Source organism: Moschus berezovskii, chromosome 27 (assembly GCF_049115385.1).
Source record: "Moschus berezovskii isolate FMDL1 chromosome 27, NW_MosBer_1.0, whole genome shotgun sequence".
In the NCBI taxonomy this organism is placed as follows: domain Eukaryota; kingdom Metazoa; phylum Chordata; class Mammalia; order Artiodactyla; family Moschidae; genus Moschus; species Moschus berezovskii.
This window is the reverse complement of record NC_142486.1, coordinates 27,192,099-27,214,441: the sequence shown is the minus strand read 5'-3', so window position 1 is coordinate 27,214,441 and position 22,343 is coordinate 27,192,099. Positions and strand designations below refer to the sequence as shown.

The window sequence follows — 22,343 nt, the reverse complement described above, 5'->3', positions numbered from 1 at the left end:
ATCAGTGCAAGTGACAGACAATTCACCCTGAACTGGCCAATCCATAAAGATAATCCGTTGGCTCACAAACCTGAATAGTCAAGGGCTTGACTGGGCCTCCAGTTTAATGTGATCCTGGGTTTAAATAATAAGAACTAATCTCTCTCCCTTTCTTTTCTTTGTGTCGACCCTAAGACCAGCCAAAAAGAAAAACGTGTCATCTTGTAGGTGACTTTTCAAAGTCCTGAGATTGCAGCTCATTGACTCTGATTGTGCTATATGCCCATCTCAAACGAGTTATCACGGCCAGATGGATGTGGCGGTCAGGCTTGTGTCAATGCCTGGAATCGGAGCTCCCTGAATTTATGGACTGACTGTAGGGAAGGGAGTATACCCCTGGAAATGATCCCAGAAGAGGAGGGAATAGACACTAGGTGGTGAAAACTGTGAAACAACAAGACCGAAAAGTCCGTTAGAACCCACAGGGTGTAGAAGGTTTATGAGTATAAACAGTGTGGTGTCTGGATCTGAAGAGACCACCCACAGTCTGAGTACTTTATTCAGCAGTGTGTGGAGAATATAGATAAGAAATCACATGCAGAAGTCTAATAGAACTAATAAGAGAATTCAGCAAGGTTGTAGGATATAAGAACAATATACAAAAAAAATTGTATTTGTATATACCATCAATGAGCAATCTAAAAACAATGGAAAAAAATTCCATTTACAGGAGCATCAAAAAGAATAAAATACTTAGGAATAAATGTTACAAAGGAAATGTAAGACTTATTAAGTTAAAACCAAAAAACATTGTTGAAAGAAATCGAAGAAGCTCTAAATAAATGGAAATAGATCTCATGAGCACGAACTGGAAAACAATATTGATATTATAGCTTAATATTGTAATAATTTAATATTCTCCAAATTAAACTTTAGCTTCAGTGCAATCCCTATCATAATCCCAGCTCTCTTTTTTACATAATTTGACAAACTGCTCTGAAAATTCATATGGAAATGCTATGGGCCAAGAAGAGCCTAAAAGATTCTTTGGGGTGGGAAAAAAATATTGGAAAACTCAAGCTTCCCTATTTTGAATTTACTTCAAAGCTATGGTAATCAAGACAATGTGTGTTGGCACAGGATACACGTATGGGTTAATGGAAGATAACTGAGAGTCCAGAAATAAATTCTTAAAATTTCTAATGTGTTACCAAGACAATTTTAATGGAAAAAAGAATAGTCTTTTCAGCAAATGGTGCTGAGATAACTGGATATCTCCATCCAGGAAGAAAGCTGGATGCCTACCTAACATCAGATATAAAAATTGACTGAAATAGATGATAGATCTAAATAAACTTAAGAGCTAAAACTAAGAGTAAAATTTTATGACCTAATATTTGGCAACAGTTTTTAAAATATGGAAAAACTACATGCAACAAAAGAAAAAAATAGATTGAACTTTCATCAAAATTTAAAAAAAATTTGTGCTTCAAAGGACACTATCAAGAAAGTGAAAAGAAAACTCACAAAACAGGATAGTATTTTTGAAAATAATATATTTGGTAAGGGTCTTGTACCCACAGTTTTAAAAGAACTCTTACAACTCAAGAATAGAGAGACTAATATTTACAAGTGGGCAAAGAATTTGAATACGTACTTCTCCAAAGAAAATATACAAATAGTCAATAAGCATATGAAAAAATACTGACATCATTAGTCATTCAGTTCAGTTCAGTCACTCACTCATGTCCAACTCTTTGCGACCCCATGGGCTGCAGCACACCAGGCTTCTCTGTCCATCGTCAACTTCCAGACATTGCTCAAAGTCATGTCAATTAAGTCAGTGATGATATCCAACCATCTCATCCTCTGTCATCCCCTTCTCCTCCTGACTTCAATCTTTCCCAGCATCAGAGTCTTTTCCAATGAATCAGTTCTTTGCATCAGGTGGCCAAAGTATGGGAGCTTCAGCTTCAGCATCAGCCCTTCCAGTGAATATTTGGGACTTATTTCCTTTAGGATGGACTGGTTTGATCTTCTTTTAGTCCAAGGGCTCTCAGTAGTCTTCTCCAATACCACAGTTCAAAAGCAGCAATTCTTCGGCACCCAGTATTCTTTATGGGCCAACTCTCACATCTATACATGACTACTGGAAAAACCATAGCCTTGACTAGATGGACCTTTGTTGGCAAAGTAATGTCTTTTCTTTTATGCTCTCTAGGTTGTTTATAGCTTTCTTTCAAGGAGCAAGTGTCTTTTAATTGCATGGCTGCAGTCACCATCTGTGGAGACTGCGGAGCCCAAGAAAATAAAGTCTCTCACTGTTTCCAGTGTTTCCCCATTTTTGCCATGAAGTGATGGGACTGGATGCCATGATCTTAGTTTTTTGAATGTTGAGTTTTAAGTCAACTTTTTCACTCTCCTCTTTCACTTTCATCAGGAGGCTCTTTAGTTCTTCTTTGTTTTCTGCCATAAGGGTGGTATCATCTGTATATCTGAGGTTATTCATATTTCTGCTGGCAGTCTTTTTTTTTTTTTTTATTTCAACCTTAACATGTCTAAAACTTCACCTTTGATGCCCTTGACCCCACTTCTCTGTCTGCACTTTTTCATGTTTGCATGACTGACTCTTACACCTCTACATCTGATGCATCGACAAGCCTCCTTGACTCTTCCTTCAAAATGTATCCAGTTGCATAGCTTCCTCCACCTTCACCACTATTATCCTGATCCAAAGCACCATCATTGCTCATCTCAATTCCTGAAACCATCTCCTAGATGGTATCCTTGCTTCCACACTTCCACCTAGAGTTTGTTCTCAACATGAGACTGTAAAATAAGTCATCTGCTGTCATTCCTTGGCTCAAAGTCCTCCAGTGGCTCTGATGACTCTCCAGAGTAAAAGCCAAAGTCCTCAGCGTAAAAGTCACAGGATGTCTATTACTCATCCTTACAGGTGCCTCAAGACCTAGAGCCCCTGCTGCTCCTCGGGTACTCTCCTCCGACCGCCATTCTTTCTCATTCCTCCCAGCTGCACCAGCTTTCTTTGGCTGTTCTTTGAATACTTAAGAACTGGCTGCTCCCTCTATACTCTTCTCCAAAACATCCAAATGATTTGTTCTCTTTCAAGCATTTTCTTAAGTTCCAAGGATTCCTTGGCCAGACTCCTGCAATTCTCTTTCCAGGCTCCATTTCTTTTTTCTATAGCACTCTGCAACCTCTGGCCTAATTTTCTAACATCATTTTCTTAGATGTTTTGTTGATCAATTACTATTATTCTCTCCTGTGATAATTTATGTTCCATATTCCATCAGAGCAGGGCTCTTTGACTGTTTTGTTCACTGATGTATCCTAAGTATAACACAGTGACTGAAACTTATCTGCTGGCAGTCTTGATTCCAGTTTATGCTACATCTAGCCCAACATTTTGCATTATTTACTCTGCATATAAGTTAAATAAGCAGGGTGACAATATACAGCCTTGATATACTCCTTTCCCAATTTGGAACCAGTCTGTTGTTCCCTGTCCAGTTCTAACTGTTGCTTCTTGACCTGCATACAGATTTCTCAGAAGGCAGGTCGGGTGGTCTGGTATTCCCATCTCTTGAAGAATTTTCCACAGTTTGTTGTGATCCACACAGTCAAAGGTTTTGGCACAGTCAATAAAGCAGAAATATATATTTTTCTGGAATTATCTTGCTTTTTCTATGATCCAACAGATTTTGGCAATTTGATCTCTGGTTCTTCTGTCTTTCTTTAATCCAGCTTAAGCATCTGAAAGTTCTCAGTTCACGTACTGTTGAAGCCTGGCTTGGAGAATTTTGAGCATTACTTTCCTAACGTGTGAGATGAGTGCAGTTGTGCAGTAGTTTGAATATTCTTTGGCATTGCCTTTCTTTGAGATTGGAATGAAAACTGTCCTTTTCCAGTCCTGTGGTCACTGCTGAATTTTCCAAATTTGCTTGCATATTGAGTGCAGCACTTTCACAGCATCAACTTTAGGATTTGAAATAGCTCAGCTGGAATTCCATCACCTCCACTAGCTTTGTTCATAGAGATGCTTCCTAAGTCCCACTTGACTTCACATTCCAGGATGTCTGGCTCTAGGTGAGTGATCACACTAGCATGGCTATCTGGGTCGTGAGGACCTTTTCTTGTATAGTTCTTCTGTGTATTCTTGCCACCTCTTCAGTAGTCATTCAGTTCAGTTCAGTTCAGTCGCTCAGTCCTGTCCGACTCTCCGCAACCCCATGAATCACAGCACGCCAGGCCTCCCTGTCCATCACCAACTCCCGGAGTTCACTCAGACTCATGTCCACAGAGTCGGTGATGCCATCCAGCCATCTCATTCTCTGTCGTCCCCTTCTCCTCCTGCCCCCAACCTTTCCCAGCATCAGAGTCTTTTCCAGTGAGTCAACTCGTCGCATGAGGTGGCCAAAGTATTGCAGTTTCAGCTTTAGCATCAGTAGTCATTAGAGAAATATAAATCAAGATGCCATTTCACACTTGTTGGAATGACTGTAATAAAAAAGATAAGAATAGTAAATGTTGGTTAGGATGTGGGAAAATTGGAACCCTCATATGTTTCTGATGGAAATGTAAAATAGCCAGAAATATATTAAATCACACCTGCTGTGTCTTTAGTGTTTTTGTTTCTGGCTTAGAAAACCAGTAAATTCTTTATACATGAAAAAAAATTATAAAATGGTACATTCATTGTAAAAAGCAGTTTGACAGTTCCTCAAAGATTAAACAGAAGTTTATCACATGACCCAGAAATTTCACTCCTGGGTATATACTCACAAAATTGAAAATATATCTACACAGAAACTTATATATGAATGTGCATGGTATATTATTTATGACATCAAAGAAATAGAAACAATCTAATATTCATCCATTGATGATTAATGAATAAACAAAATGTGGTTTAGCCACACACTGGAATATTATTCAGACATAAAACCAAATGAAGTACTGATTGGTGCTACAAAATAAATGAATCTTGAAAGTATTGTACATGGGGCGGCGGCGGAGGCGGAGGCGGCGGCGGCGGTCCGAATGCGGTGCCGCGAGACAGGCCCGGGAGCGCGGCGCGGATGGATCCAACATGGCGGCTATGAGCCGGGGCCGAGAGAAGAGACCTGGGAAATTAAGTTTTCTGCAGAGTATAGTGGGGATTGCAGCTGCTGAGCAGGGATTCTGGAGAGCACTGTGTACCTGAGCCCCCAGCATGGCGGGCCTAAAGCGGAGGGCAAGCCAGGTGTGGCCCGAAGAGCATGGTGAGCAAGAGCACGGGCTGTACAGCCTGCACCGCATGTTTGACATCGTGGGCACCCACCTGACACACAGAGACGTGCGCGTTCTTTCCTTCCTCTTTGTTGATGTCATTGATGACCACGAGCGTGGCCTCATCCGAAATGGACGTGACTTCTTCCTGGCGCTGGAGCGCCAGGGCCGCTGTGATGAGAGCAACTTCCGCCAGGGCGCATCATCACTCGCCATGACCTGCTGCCCTACGTCACTCTCAAGCGGAGACGGGCTGTGTGCCCTGATCTTGTAGACAAATACCTGGAGGAGACATGAGTTCGCTATGTGACACCCAGAGCCCTCAGCGACCCAGAACCGAGGCCTCCCCACCCCTCTAAAACAGTGCCTCCCCACTATCCTGTGGTGTGCTGCCCTACTTCGGGCCCTCAGATGTGTAGCAAGCGGCCAGCTCGAGGGAGAGCCACACTTGGGAGCCAGCGAAAACGCCGGAAGTCAGTGACCCCAGATCCCAAGGAAAAGCAGACATGCGATATCAGACTGCGGGTTCGGGCTGAATACTGCCAGCATGAGACTACTCTGCAGGGCAACGTCTTTTCTAACAAGCAGGACCCGTTTGAGCGCTTTAACCAGGCCAACACCATCCTCAAGTCCCGGGACCTGGGCTCCATCATCTGTGACATCAAGTTCTCTGAGCTCACCTACCTCGATGCATTCTGGCGGGACTACATCAATGGCTCGTTACTAGAGGCGCTGAAAGGCATCTTTATCACAGACTCCCTCAAGCAGGCTGTGGGGCCATGAAGCCATCAAGCTGCTGGTGAATGTGGTCGAGGAGGACTACGAGCTGGGCCGACAGAAACTCCTGAGGAACTTGATGCTGCAAACATTGCACTGACCTTTTCCCCTTCTCACTTCTCTGGGGACTTCTCACCACCCACCTCTAGAGCTTACATACTGTTCTGGGGTTTGTTCTCTACCCTTCCAACCGATCACACCCCTGCCTTTTTTTTTTTTTTTAAAAGGAAAAGACATTGAGCTGCAGGAGCTGCTTGTATATTTTGGAGATTAATCCTTTATCAGTTGCTTCATTTGCTATTATTTTCTCCCATTCTGAAGACTGTCTTTTCACCTTGCTTATAGTTTCCTTTGCTGTGCAGAAGCTTTTGATTTTAATTAGGTCCCATTTGTTTATTTTTGCTTTTATTTCCAATATTCTGGGAGGTGGGTCTTGGAGGATCCTGCTGTGATTTATGTCAGAGAGTGTTTTGCCTACGTTCTCCTCTAGGAGTTTTATAGTATCTGGTCTTACATTTAGCTCTCTAATCCATTTTGAGTTTATTTTGGTGTATGGTGTTAGGAAGTGTTCTAATTTCATTCTTTTACAAGTGGCTGACCAGTTTTCCCAGCACCACTTGTTAAAGAGACTGTCTTTTGTCCATTTTATATTCTTGCCTCCTTTGTCAAAGATAAGGTGTCCATAGGTGCGTGGGTTTATCTCTGGGCTTTCTGTTTTGTTCCATTGATCTATATTTCTGTCTTTATGCCAGTACCATACTGTCTTGATGACTGTGGCTTTGTAGTAGAGCCTGAAGTCTGGCAGGTTAATTCCTCCAGTTCCATTTTTCTTCTTCAAGATTGCTTTGGCTATTCGAGGTTTTTTGTATTTCCATACAAACTGTGAGATTATTTGTTCTAGTTCTGTGAAAAATATCGTTGGTAGCTTGATAGGGATTGCATTGAATGTATAAATTACTTTGGGTAGTAAACTCATTTTCACAATATTTATTCTTCCAATCCACGAACACGGTATATTTCTCCATCTATTAGTGTCCTCTTTGATTGCTTTCAGTAGTGTTTTATAGTTTTCTATGTACAAGTCTTTTGTTTCCTTAGGTAGATATATTCCTAAGTATTTAATTCTTTTCGTTGCAACAGTGAATGGAATAGTTTCCTTAATTTCTCTTTCTATTTTCTCATTATTAGTGTATAGGAATGCAAGGGATTTCTGTGTGTTGATTTTATATCCTGCAACTTTACTGTATTCATTGATTAGCTCTAGTAGTTTTCTGGTAGAGTCTTTAGGGTTTTCTGTGTAGAGGATCATGTCATCAGCGAACAGTGAAAGTTTTACTGATATTTGGCTAAGTTAGCACAAGCTCAGCAAAGACAAGGTGAAGCTTACTCATTTTCTTAGCAAGTCTCTTTTAGCTTTTCTGTGGTCATGGAATTAGGTATTGAGATGGTTACACAATTCTATGAATACACTAGAAACTATTGAATGACATACTTTTAAAAAAGGTGAATCATATGGTATGTGAATTATACCTCAATAAAGCTGTTATCTTTAAAGTGTGTTTGACTACATATAAAATAGATAATCAACAAGGACCTACTCAACAGCACAGGGAACTCTACTCAATATTCTGTAATAACCCATATGGAAAAATAATCTGAAAAAGAATGGATGTATATATTAATATATGTGTAACTGAACCACTTTGCTGTATACCTGAAGCTAACACAATATTGTAAATCCATACTATACTCCGATATGAAGTAAAAATTAAATTAATAAAAAGAATGGAGGACAATCTGATCAGTTCAATGTTGATTAATTCAAACGAGATTTGCAGAAGAGCTTGGAGTCAAATCCTGTCTCCACCTCTAAAGCTTAATGACATCATCTGTAAAATGAGGCGTAGGGGAAGTAATATCAATACTGACACAGCCTTCATGAGGATTCATTGAGGTAGTATGGATATAATTCCTGGAATATAGGAAGCGACCAAAACATTGGATTCCAATAATAAGGCAAAGCAGGATTTTGAGTGTAGTCAGATAAAGGAGGGCTCCCCATGTTCAGAAATGAGATTTGGAGAGGAGCTGAGTGTTTTGATAACATGGCTCCTGGCCTTGACTGTGTTGTTGGCGACAGGGCCAAGGGAGCAGCTGTCCTCCTGCTGGTCCCCAGCTCCCATCTCTCTGTGTTTGTCTGCAGTCAAAGCCACGGTAAGCTTGACCGGAAGGAAGGACACATTTCCCAAGCACTGTGGGGTCCTGGCCACTGGCTCGAGGGCTGAGGCCAAGAAGTGAATCCACAGGCACGGCATCACCTTCCTGCCCTTCTCTTCAAGTGGTTTTAACTTCACATCAAAGACTGCTTCATTGCATTGCCCATGGGGGAGAAATCAAAGACTTGATGTCTCCTGGTCCATGTGCTTCTTTCAGCTCAGACACAGCTACACCTGTGGATTGCACAGAAATGAGCAAGTCCAGAGAAAGAGCATGGTCCAGAAAAGCAAAGGAGCAGAAAGCCTAGCTGGGTCTGGGCGATGCCACATCAAGGCCATATCTGTAAACTAAAATTTATTTAACATTTACTATAGTATCTTACTGATTCTAAAATTTATCACTGATTTAATGACAGCTCTTAAGGGTGAAGGTTTGGGGTGGAAGAAATACTATTAAATTGTAGACAATTTTATTTTACTTGTCAAAAATAGCTTAAATTTGTCTTTAAAATCTGATTTGTTTTTCTTTCAAAATTACAATCAATTATGAGTCAAACCTCTTCAAATTCTGAATCCTAAGGCTCTTCCAATGAGTCTGGACTGCAGACACCCTCGCGGAGTCCTTCTGATGGGCTGCTCTTTTATCGTGACTCAGGCTGCATGACCTCTTTCACGTTCGCAGGATTGATAATAGAATTTTGAGTCAAATGGAAGAATACTGGATTCCCATCTACAGTTTCTATGCAGTCGAACTTGTAATCCTTTAACTGAATCCTATACTGAAGAAGTTAAAGGGCTTCTCTGAAAAGTCTTTGGAAGCTTTGTGATAAATAGGTGTACATCCCCTGACTAGTCCTTCATGGGCCATGAATCAATTAACACCAATCTCTCTTGGCTTTGAAAATTCCATTATTTATTATGCCATGATATTTGGCTAAGTTAGCACAAGCTCAGCAAAGACAAGGTGAAGCTTACTCATCTTCTTAGCAAGTCTCTTTTAGCTTTTCTGTGGTCTTTTGACTTTTCTGCTACTTAGGGCCTAAACATTCTTCTTACTTTTAGGAGAATATTCCCTTGTGCATCCAGTAGGAGTTACTGTCTGGAATGGTAGAAACCAAAGAGACCAGGTATTCCCTCTTCCCCACCTCCTGGAAGCTGGAGTAAAGTTAAATCATGCAGCCTTGGTCAATCAGAAGTACAGGTTTATGATCTTGAAGCTTGAGGGTCTCATAAGGAAAGCCTCAAGCATCCAGTGGCAGTACTGAGAGCTCAGGGGGCACTGTACTGAGTGTTCAGGGGCGGCTGTATCACTGACAGACAGCGTTCTCCAAAGACTGTTCCTATGGAGTGACCTCACCCGGGCTTTGGGCTTCTAAGCCTCTGTGCTGCTGCTAATGCTGCTAAGTCACTTCAGTCGTGTCCGATTCTGTGTGACCCCATAGACGGAAGCCCACCAGGCTCCCCTGTCCCTGGGATTCTCCAGGCAAGAACACTGGAGTGGGTTGCCATTTCCTTCTCCAATGTGTGAAAGTGAAAAGTGAAAGTGAAGTCGCTCAGTCGTGTCCGACCCTTAGCGACCCCACGGAGCCTACCAGGCTCCTCCATCCATGGGATTTTCTAGGCAAGAGTACTGGAGTGGGGTGCCATTGCCTTCTCCGAAGCCTCTGTGGGTTTTGCTTATTTTCTGAATCCAGTTGCCAGCTTGATCCTTAACACATGTGAACTTTCCACTGTCCTTTTCTACTTAACTAGGTCAGAGCTGAGGCTTCCCAGGTGGCATTAGTGGTAAAGAACCTGCCTGCCCATACAGGAGACATGAGATGCGAGTTCGATCCCTGGGTTGGGAAGATCCTCTGGAGGAGGGCAATCCTCTCTGGAATGGATCCATTCCATAATCCTCTCCAGAATTCTTGTCTGGAGAATCCCATGGACAGAGGAACCTGGTGCGCTGCAGTCCATAGGGTTGCACAGAGTTGGACACGACTGAAGCGACTCAGCAGCAGCAGGTCAGAGCTGGTTTCTGTTTGATTTAAGGGTACTGGGGTTTGCTTTAGTTCTAGATGGTAAGACAGTGACATTCATGAAGTAAGCTTTCACTCGTACTTCCCTAGAAACAGGAGACATAGGGTGTCATGCAGGGCCACATGGGGAGGCACCAGGGCTGAGCAGGAGGCAGAGGCAATGAGGGAAAATGAGGGCAAGAGTCTTCATCGTGATTCCTCTTGAAAGGAATGGTCAAATCGGGGTAAGCAGGCTTAGCTCGTTTTAATCATTTCAGTAGGCTGTAGGGTGTAGGGGTCGTCCCTGCCTATCTGGTATCTGGCCCTGGGGTGGTTAAAGAGAGTGGATACTGACCCAGAGTGGAGAGCCTCTAAACGAGGCAGTTAAGGACATGGGCTCCAGATTGGTTGGTTTGCACATGAAAGGCATGGTCCCAAGTGAGTCATTAACTATCCCTATGCTCAGTCACTCAGTTTTGTTCAACTCTTTGTGACCCCTTGGACTGTAGCCCTCCAGGCTCCTCTGTCCATGGGATTTTCCAGGCAAGAGTTCTGGAGTGGGTTGCCATTTCCTTCTCCAGGAGCTAGTTAACCTTGGAAGGGGCAGTCTCTTCAGGGTAAGCAGAGCCCCAAGATTTCAAAGCATCAAATACAGAAACTAGAAAATGGGATAATTACACTACTGATTACATCTTGAGACCCCAACTAGACAACTTTGATTTTAAAAGAGAGTTCTGATTTCAGAATGTTAAATATGGAAAATGAAAAAAAGCATGCTTCTTACACCCAAGATGGTATGCAGAATGCCAGACACTGCTTTTATATATATATATATTATTTATTTTAATTGGAGGCTAATTACTTTAGAATATTGTAGTAGTTTTTGCCGTACATTGACATGAATCAGCCATGGGTGTACATGTGTTCCCATCCTGAACCCCCCTCCCGCCTTCCTCCCCATCCCATTCCATCCCAATGCTCCAGCCCTGAGCAACCTCAGACACTGCTTTAAGCTCTTTGCTCACATCTTACTGAATTCTTGCAGCAACATTATGAAGCAGCCATTACTTCTATTCTAAATTTGTTCATGAGCAAATTGAGTTTCAGAGTTTGGTAATCCACTGTTCTAATTTCAGACGTGTAGAGGGAAGATCAGCACCTGAACTCTTGTCTTTGTGACCTCAAAGACACGCCTCTGCCTGACATGCTCACAAACTCTGCATCGTGCTTCTTTTGTGGATGCACAGTTGGTAGATCAGGGCACAGGGGCAAGACCAAGTGGGATGTCTGAAGGCCAGGATAGAATAGAAGCTGGGGGCGGGGCGGGGGGAGATGCAGCTGTCAGTTCCACAGGGGAGACAACACTTTATATATATTTTTTCCCCTTGAAAAATTACTAGCAACTCAGAAGTCAAGAGAAACTTAAAACAAAGCCCATGTACCCATGATTATCATCACGGGCTCAGTTTTGTTTCCCTTTTACACGTTCCCACTCTTAGGGTGATCAACTATCCTGGTTTTTCCAGAACTGTCCTAATTTTACCACCAATGGCCATTGTCTTGGATTCCAGTCCCAGCAAACCAACATGGTTGGCCACCCTGTGGACTTTTTCCAAGACACTGTGTTATATAACTGAGAAATATCACAGAATGCATTTCTAAAATATAAGGACTTTTAAAAACCTAACTTTAGTACTGACATCATACCTAAAAAATTGTTTGATGTTACAAAATATCACTTTGACATCTTTCCTGTCTTCTGGTACAATGAGATGTTCTGGGCTCACTTTTAATTTTGTCTAACCTACATGAGGAACTGACCACTTATCCAAAGAGCTTGAGTTTCTTTTAGTGGGGAATGGTATTTGGAAACCACAGTCAGGGCTGTGTCTTTGTTTCTAGGGTTTTGCTGCATTACTGACCAAATTTCCTAAATTATCCTGTGTCTGTGTGTAGAGGTATACATGTAATATCACGTATTTTTAAAATTTATTTATTTTTTAATTGAAGGATAATTGTGTTATAGAATGGTGTTGGTTTCTGCCAAACATCAGCATGAATCAGCCATAAGTATACGTATGTCCCCTCCCTCTGGAACCTCTCTCCTGTCTCCTTCCCCATCCCACCCTCTGGGAATACCACTGAATTTTTCTAAGTTGAAATTGAGTTTATATAAGGTCCACATACCACATTTTGTCAATATATCTTGAGTTGCTTTCAATTTAAAGTTCCTTTCATCTTTCTATTTAAAATTACTGATTTGTTTGTGTGGTAGAGTTTTCAACATTCTGAATTTTGCAGATTCATATGTGCAATATCATGTAACATGTTCTCTTATCTTCTGTATTTCTTATAAATTGGTTGTTAGATCCAGGTTTTATTTTTAGATAGAAAGTTAAATGATTCTCCACATATGATGTTGTGTACTTCCCAGTGATTACACTGAGATGTATATCAATTCTGACGGGCTCGTTAGGATTTACCAGGAGGTGTAGGTGATATCAGCCTGATCCATCCATTGTAAAGTTTTTCTTTAGCTTTCCACTCAATTATTTTAGTCATCACTGATATCCCTGCCTGTGTGTGAGTACAGAGTCACACAGTCATGCCCAGCTCTTTTAGACCCTATGGACGGTAGCCAGGCTCCTTTACCCATGGGATTTTCCAGACAAGAATACTGGTGCCGGGTTGCCATTTCCTACTTCAGGGGATCTTCCTGACCCAATGACTGAACTTGTGTCTCTTGTGCCTCGTGCATTGGCAGATGAATTCTTTACCACTGCACCACCTGGGAAGCCCTATCATCGCCTAGATCCATTATTCCTTTTAGGAGAACAAAGTGGTGATGTTCTAAGTCTATCATTCATTCATTCTTAGCCGAGATTTTTCTAAAAAGAATGCATTTGAATCAGTTCTAATGAGGTGGATGAAACTGGAGCCTATTATACAGAGTGAAGTAAGCCAGAAAGAAAAACACCAATACAGTATAACTCATATATATGGAATTTAGAAAGATGGTAATGATAACCCTGTATGCGAGACAGCAAAAGAAACACAGATGTTCCCTGGAGAAGGAAATGGCAACCCACTTCAGCATTCCTGCCTAGGGAATCCCATGGACTGAGGAGCCTGGAGGGCTACAGTCAATGGGGTCACCAAGAGTCGGACACGACTTAGTGACTAAACCACCACCACCACCAAAAGCATATATGTGATTTCAAAGACACAGGAGCCCAATTGTAAATGTTGATGTGTTTATCCGTGTAACAGATATATCAGTGTTAATTTTAACCTTAATTGTAATATGTGATTTTCATTGATCACCTTTGGTTTTCAATAATAAAATTATTTTATGAATAAAAAAAAAGAAACACAGATGTATAGAACAGTCTTTTGGACTCTGTGGGAGAGGGCGAGGGTGGGATGATTTGGGAGCATAGCATTGAAATATGTATATTATCATATTTGAAACGAATCACCAGTCCAAGTTCGATGCATGATACAGGATGCTCGGGGCTGGTATATTGGGATGACCCAGAGGGATGGTATGGGGAGGGGGGTTGGAGAGGGGTTCAGGATGGGGAACACATGTATACCTGGGGCAGATTCATGTCAATGTATGGCAAAACCAATACAATATTGTAAAGCAATTGCCTCCAATTAAAATAAATAAATTTATATTAAAAAATAAATAAAAGAACATGCCATCATCAAATTTTTGTTCACCCCTAAAGTAGAGTTTGCACAGAAATATTAGGTTAATTTTATTATGTTTTCCCTTTATTAAATTAGTTTTCAAAAAAAATAAGTCAATATTCTTTCATTTCCAGAGGTGACTAATGAGTTTTCTTTTTTAAAGTATCATTTTGATCTCACTGATTTTTAATATGTTTAATTTGTCATGCATAGTCTTCTTTTTGAACTTAAAATTTGAACCGCTTTTGGCCAGTAGGAGTAACATCTTGGGACCCCTCTTGAATCTTTTTGATCTGACCCTAGTGGACTATGTTTTTTTTTCCCCCATGAAAAATTACTAACAAATCAAAAGTAAATAGAAACCTAAAACAAAGCCCATGTACCCATGATTATCAACATGGGCTCAGTCTTGTTTCCCTTTTATGTGCACTCACTCTTAGGGTGACTAACTATCCTGGTTTGTCCAGGACTTTCCCAATTTTACCATCAATGCCCATTGTCCTGGGAATCCTTTCAGTCCTACACCAACATGGTTGGCCAACTATGGTCTTCTTCCAAGATTCTGTGTTATTTTATTGAGAAATATCTCAGAATGCATCTCTAAATTATAAGGACTTTAAAAACCTAACTTTAGTACTGACATCACACCTGAAAAATTGTTTGATGTTACAAAATATCACTTTGACATCTTTCCTTCTTCTAATACAACAAGATGTTCTGGTCTCACTTTTAATTTTGTCTAGCTCAATATTCAGAAAACAAAGATCATGGCATCTGGTCCCATCACTTCATGGGAAATAGATAGAAAAACAGTGGAAACAGTGTCAGACTTTATTTTTTTGCGGCTCCAAAATCACTGTGGATGCTGATTGCAGCCATGAAATTAAAAGACGCTTACTCCTTGGAAGGAAAGTTATGACCAACCTAGATAGTATATTAAAAAGCAGAAACATTACTTTGTCAACAAAGGTCCGTCTAGTCAAGGCTATGGTTTTTCCAGTGGTCATGTATGGATGTGAGAGTTGGACTGTGAAGAAGGCTGATCGCCGAAGAATTGATGCTTTTGAACTGTGGTGCTGGAGAAGACTCTTGAGAGTCCCTTGGACTGCAAGGAGATCCACCCAGTCCATTCTAAGGGAGATCAATCCTGGGTGTTCATTGGAAGGGCTGATGCTAAAGCTGAAACTGCAATACTTTGGCCACCTCATGCGACGAGTTGACTCACTGGAAAAGACTCTGATGCTGGGAGGGATTGGGGGCAGGAGAAGACGGGGACGACAGAGAATGAGATGGCTGGATGGCATCACCGACTCGACGGACGTGAGTTTGAGTGAACTCCGGGAGTTGGTGATGGACAGGGAGGCCTGGCGTGCTGTGATTCGTGGGGTCGCAAAGAGTCGGACACGACTGAGTGACTGAACTGAACTGAACCTACATGAGGAATTGACCACTTATCCAAAGAGCTTGAGTTCCTTTTAGTGGGAAATGGTATTTAGAAACCACAGTCTGGACTGTGTCATTATTTCTATGATTTGTATATAGACAGAGCTAGGAAATGAATGTATTTAAAAGAGAAAATATATCATGTGTTCCTATTGATATCACCAACTCACATTTAAGGTCAGAGGCTTTATACCCAGGCTTTCTGATTCTGTACTTGGGTATTGCTTCTCCATGACAAAAATCTCAGCCCCAGTTATAGCAATAGAATTACTCACTTGCCTATCCTATAATACTCTTACAACAGTTCCAGAATAGCAAAATCAATATTACAACTAAAAATAAAATTTCTGAAAACATCTTAGTTCTTTTGCAGTTGTTTATAACCTTAGACTGTATCCCAGTTGAGGCATGGAGGCAAATTACTGTATTTTAAAATGCTTTAGCATAGGTCCTCACTAAATCACTCCAACTTGATACACAGTTTAGCTCATTTATTTCATTGTTTTAGATAAGAATTGTTTCTTTTCTTAAAATTTTGATTTAACTTTATTTTATAATTTTGTAAAATATTTATATACTCAAAATATTTAGAACCAATTGCATTCAGAGAGGTCTGATTTTCATCCCTCTCCCCTCCACATCATGGTTTTTACCATGTCTATCAGGTAACTTTTTTAAAAAAGGTTTTGTTTATTCTCTCATTGCTTTTCTAATATAAGTAAGTAAATATCTCTTCACACCTGCTCCATTTCTGTCAAGAACATCACAACTTTCCTTTGCTTAGGACCTCTTGGTAGCACTTCAGTATTATGCTTGGGACCATTTTCAACAGTGAAATAACCATCAAAAGGCACAAAAATGCAAAAATGATGGCGCTAAACACTGTGTTTACACATGTAACATTTACCCTATGAGAACGGAAAGAAGTCAGAGAGTTGCTTTGTTAGGACCTCTGGTGAGACATGCACATTGGACAGCTCATATCTTTGCATATACATGCCTGAGAGTGATTTAAAAGTGCTACCTACATTGACTTTGGTGTTACAAGTAAATTGTAGCTAGTACATTAATTTACAACTACAGAAGCACAGATAATGAAGAGTGGTTGTATTCCTCATTTCCTTTTCACAGCTGCATAGTACTCCATTGTGTGAATGTAGACCATAGCCTTTTCAATTTGTCCCTTGTTGATGGACATTTGTATATTTTCTATTATAAGTAATGCAACAGTGAATGTTGTGCATTTGTGCACTTAAATTTTTGACAACTTCTTTTGGAATGGAGTCCTTGAAGTGGGATTTCTAGTCAAATGACAAATGCATACATAGTTTTTAAAATCATGGGAAATTCTTTCTTCTTACAAGTTTTACCATTCTGTATCACTCCCAGAATAAATGAAAGACTGTTTCCCTGCCACGTCAGTAAAAGAATATGTTGTTCATTTTTTGGATATCTGTCAGCCTTTAAATGTTTCCTTCAATGTAATCTTAATTTGCATCTCATTCTCAGCAATGATGAGCATCTATGCATATTGCTATGGAGCACTTGTATTTCTTTTACAGTAGTTTTTGGTTCACATATCCTGTGGGAAGAAACTTCTTATTGGCAGGGAAACCATCAGATCTAATAAGAAGGGAGCAAGCCTTGCCATGTGAACATCGTTCTTTATGGGGAAGAAAGGAGATAACTGAGTCATTGTATAGTAAAGAGCAGTGGCTCAGAAATCATATAACCATCAGTCCCCCTTTCTTTCACTTAATAGCTGTGTGATCCTGCCCAAGCTTTATCCTGAACCTCACTTTCCTTATCTTATAAGGAATCTATGTGACCTCCTAGAGTTTTTATGAAGATTCAATGACATCTTTGCATAAAGGATTCTGCGCCATCCATGGTACGTGCTAAATGAATAATAAACGATAGCCATTACTATGATATGGACTTCCCACGTGGTGCTAGTCATAAAGAGCTTGTCAATGTAGAAGACATAGGAGACTCAAGCTCGATCCCTGAGTCAGAAAGATTCCCTGGAGGAATCTTCCCCACTCCAGTATTCTTGCCTGGAAAATCCCATGGACAGAGCAGACTGGACTGGCTACAATCCGTAGGGTCCCAAAGTTGGACATGACTGAGCAACGTAGCACAGCACACATTGCTATGATATAGAGGAAAATTCTTACCTTCATCAGGGCATGCCTTAGAATAGAGGAAGGGCAAGGAACGGTGGTAAAAGGCTTGGATGGATCCTACCATGAAGGGTAGGGGTGCAAGATGAGGTGAGAGATGACTTCTACCTCATGGATTGTGCTTCAAGAAATAGAAACTAGCTCATGACACCATAGGGAAGGAACAAGGGAGCAATGGACATTTTCTTTAATATCTGTGTTGGATTTGAGGTCTTTGCCACCCAATCCAGGCACAGTCCTCTTTTATTTCTAAACTTTTAATTTTATATTATAGTTGTTTAACAATGTTGTGATAATTTCAAATGTACAGAAAAGGAATTCCTGTATCTATTCTTTTTCAAGTTCTTTTCCCATTTAGGATGTTACAAGATACTGAGCAGAGTTCCCTGTGTTATACAATAGGTCCCTGTTGGTTATTCATTTTAAATGTAGCAGTGTGTGCATGTCAGTCCCAAACTCCCTAACTGTACCTTCCTCTAACCCTTCATCCTGGTAACCACAAATTCTTTCCCTAAGTCTATGAGTCTTGTTCTGTTTTGTAAATACGTTCATTTATATCATTTCTTTTCAGCTTGCGCATATAAGTGATACACAATTATTTCTCTTTCTCTGACTTACTTCACTTAGTATGACAATCTCTAAGTCCATCCATGTTGGAAATAGTATTATTTCATTCATTTTTAATGACTGAGTAATACTGTATTGTATACACATACCACATCTTTTTTATCTCTTCCTCTGTCGATGGGCATTTAGGTTGCTTCCATGTTTTGGCTACTGTAAACAGTGCTGCAAAGAACGTTGCAGGGCATGTATCCTTTTGGATCACGTTTTTCTCCAGTTACATGCCCAGGAACTCTCCTCTTTTTAAGTACACCCAGAACTGCTGCTGCTGCTGCTAAGTCACTTCAGTCGTGTCCGACTCTGTGTGACCCCATAGACGGAAGCCCACCAGGCTCCCCCGTCCCTGGGATTCTCCAGGCAAGAACACTGGAGTGGGTTGCCATTTCCTTCTCCAATGTGTGAAAGTGGAAAGTGAAAAGTGAAAGTGAAGTCGCTCAGTCGTGTCCGACCCTTAGCGACCCCACGGACTGCAGCCTACCAGACTAGTGTGCTTAAAATGGCTCTTCACTCATTTCAATTTATGTTTTTGGCTAGGAATGTTATCCCCCTCCCATGTTTCGTAACTTCTGGGGAAAAGACACAAACAAAGTCCAGTTGGTTCATACTTAAGATATACTCACTTGAACAACATAGTGGCTAGTTCAGGGATGTATATGTGACTTAAACAGAGCCAATGAATCATAATGTGTTTTCTGCTGGTCCTCCAGGGAAAGAGATTCTCACTCTTTCCAAAAGGGATTTGAAACTGGTAGACTAAGAGTTCTAAAAACATTACAGTTGTTTTTGACCATGATGGAAGAACTTGTCAAAAAAAAAAGATAAGCCACCATGAAGGGAATTAAGTTGCAATTTAAAGAGAGAAGGATTAGATCTTGTGACAGCATTTTAAGCCCCAATCAAGTCCTGCCTGTAGATGGCCTAGCCCCTGAAATGTTTAGGTTTGTGAGTGAATAAATTCCTTCTGGGCAGCGTCACGCCAAGTGAATATTAATAGAGAGTGGCCAGTGGTTACTATTCCACCCGGTTTGTTAATTTTGTTCTTTTTTAAAGTTTTTCAAATTTTATTTTTAAATTTATTTTTAATTGGAGGATAATTACAATGTTGCATTGGTTTCTGCTGTACTTCGCATGGATCAGCCATAGGTATACCTATGTTCCCTCCTTCTTGAACCTCCCTTCCACCTCCGACCCCATCCCACCCTCCTAGGTTGTCAGAGCATCTTGTATGTTCCAGGCCAATGCTTATCTCACTAGAAATTCAAAGCATCTTCCAGGCTCTAGGGAAATAGGCCCTTAATCTCCAGATGCTGAAAGGCTGGGAAACAAGCACAGGATGACTCTTGTGTGCTAAATTTTTATCCAATCAATTCCACTTTGAGAGGCAGCAGGTGTAGTGTTTCATTACAGACACTCTAAACTCAGAGATACTGTTCGCATCTCTGATCTGGCTCCTGCCTGCCGGCACTTACGTGGCCTGTTGAGAGACTATTATTAAGATAGAATTTGTATAGATTATTTTCCAGCCAACAAAAGAATTACCTTGTTATTTATTCACAGGGTCTAGTGAGCAATATAAATTTAGCCAATTTGAAGAGCCTAGCTTGCTGATCTTGTTAGACAGAGCCAAAGGCTATTGTCTGCTGTTCCCACGGAGATAGCGCTCCTGCTGGAAACCTCATTTCTAATTGCAGGAGGGTCAGTTTAGGTTGCAGAGTGACCCCTGCTTCCCAAGCTTATAGACCATATGGAAGCAATGTGTTCTGAGTCCCCAGAGAGCTTGTAATGTCCAGGATGGAATAAAGCTGAACCTTCACTTGATCCACCCCCTGTAGAGAACACACTGGAAGCCCTTGCCTAATGTGTATGACAGAAACAAAATTGGAAACTAGCCAGGAGATATCCCAGAACTGGCCTAAGAGTTTGTGCTAAAAAGATGTGCAAGACCAAGGGGTCTTTTTTTTTTTTCCCCAGGGGGTCTTTAAGCCCAGGATTTTGACTCAAGATATCACTGCTAAAAATGCATCATGGGAATGTGTTGGCTGTGTCCATGACAGTCTCACAATGGCCGAACTGTTTCACTAATCATCTTAGAAATCCAAAAGTTACCAATATATTAAAAAAATTATATTTATGCTTATAATGCTTGGTTGGTATTTATATTTGTATATGTTTATTAAAAATAAATAGTTTTAGTAAATTTTAAAAAGTATCTTGTCCTGTGTGCTCAGTTGTGTCTGATTCTTTGTGAGCCCATGGACTATAGCTCACTAGGCTCCGCTGCCCATGGGATTTTTCAGGAAAGAATACTGGATTGGGTTGCTATTTCCTTCTCTAGGAATCTTCCCGACCCAGGGATCAAACCTGTGTCTGGCATCTCCTGCACTGGCAGGCAGATTCTTTACTACTAGCACCATCTGGAAAGCCCCATTAAAATGTATGAAGAAGAAATAATCATACTGTCGAGATAAGGTCATTATTTATTTTGATGATATATCCTTGAGAATATAGGGCTTGGCATAGAGGAGGTCCTATGTTGGTATTGGTTCCCATTGGCATTGCTTACAAAAAACAGTGGCATTTACATTGTTTCATATATGACTTTATGTTTCTTAACGTGGAATGCATTTCCATGCCACGGAAAACATTTTCACTGCATTACTTTTAGTCATGATGCAATAATTTTCCATTATGTGAATATATCTTATTTTATTTACCCAAGTGCCCCATTGGTGGATATTTAGAATCTCCCTCTCTCCCTCTCTTCCCCTCTCTTTGTTTTGTTTCTTTAAGTGTGCTACGCTGAACATTCTCACAGAAAAAAGAAAATCTTTGCACATATCTTTTATGGTTCCTAAGGATAAATGTCTGGAAGGAATATCTCTGAGTCAAGGGGCATGAGCGTCATAAGATATCACCAAATTGCCCTCAGGAATGTTTTAGCATTTTATACTCCCACAAACAGTAGATGAATAACACTCCTGTTTCTATATACTCTTATCAAAACTATATATATATATATATATTTGCCATTTCTAAATTTTCCTTGAGTATCTTGTTTTCAGATGCTGTCACTCTAGGTACCAATGAATTCATGTCATTTCTATCCTTGGTGGAAAAAGCTTATGTCACTGTGCTAACTCTAATAAAAAGAGAACTGGCTTTGAAGTCACAGGGCCTGGACTCATCTCTTCCAAGAGAGGCAGTGTTTTGTAATCTCTTGCTTCATAACACAATACCTGAAAGCTTAGTGGCTTAAAACAATGACCATTGTAGTATATCTTGTGATTCGGTGGGTTGGTTGAGTTTGCTTGGGTGACTCTTCTTCAGCACGTAGTGCAGACTGAGATGGAAATCTGAGGCTTAACTGGGCTGGAACCACAAGGAGATGCTCAGTGGCACAGCTGGCAGTGGCTGCCGACCTTCAGCTGGGAGTGAGTGTTTCACTTACTTTCCTTGGTTTCCCGAAGTTCCATGAAGCAGGAAATAGAGGCTGCCAGTTATCTTAAGGCTTGAGTTTGGAACCCCAGAATGTCACTTCTGCCACATTCTCTTGGTCAAAGTTACAAAGTCAGCCAAGATTCAAGAACTAGGGAGACACATTTCCTCTTTTCATGTGAGGAGTGACAGCTATGATCAGGGTGAAGATGGATTGGTGAGAGCTGTCTTTGGAGACTAGTTAACAAGGGCAGCAGGTGGAAATGGAATTAACACAGATTTCAGAGTCTGGATTTCAGTCTCGATTCAGACACTGCTGTGTTACTTTGGACATGTTACTCAACCTATCTGAGTCTGAGTTTCTTTCTTTTTTAAAAAATGAAGCTAATTAAAAATATTATTTTATTTTCAGGTATACAGCATAGTGATTCAATATTTTTGCAAATTATGCTCCATCATAGTTTATTTCAAATTAATGGTTATTATTCCCTGTGCTGTATAGTATATCCTTCTTGCTTATCTATTTTATACATAGTAGTTTGTATCTGTTAATCCAGTTTCCCTTATCTGTCTCCTCTTTCTTAGTCTTCCTTTCTAAATCTTAGAAAGAGGGATACTAATATCTGTTTGAATCATAAGAGTGAAAAATTATATTAGGTTGTTACAAAAGTAATTGCAGTTTTGGACCATGAATTTTACAT

The 22,343-nt window shown here is 40.6% G+C and overlaps 1 pseudogene; it reads left to right on the top strand.

Annotated features, from left to right (window-relative positions):
- The first annotated feature begins 5,027 nt into the window (after positions 1-5,027).
- LOC129545007 (death effector domain-containing protein pseudogene) lies at positions 5,028-6,145 on the top strand (annotated as a pseudogene).
- The last annotated feature ends 16,198 nt before the right edge of the window (positions 6,146-22,343 follow it).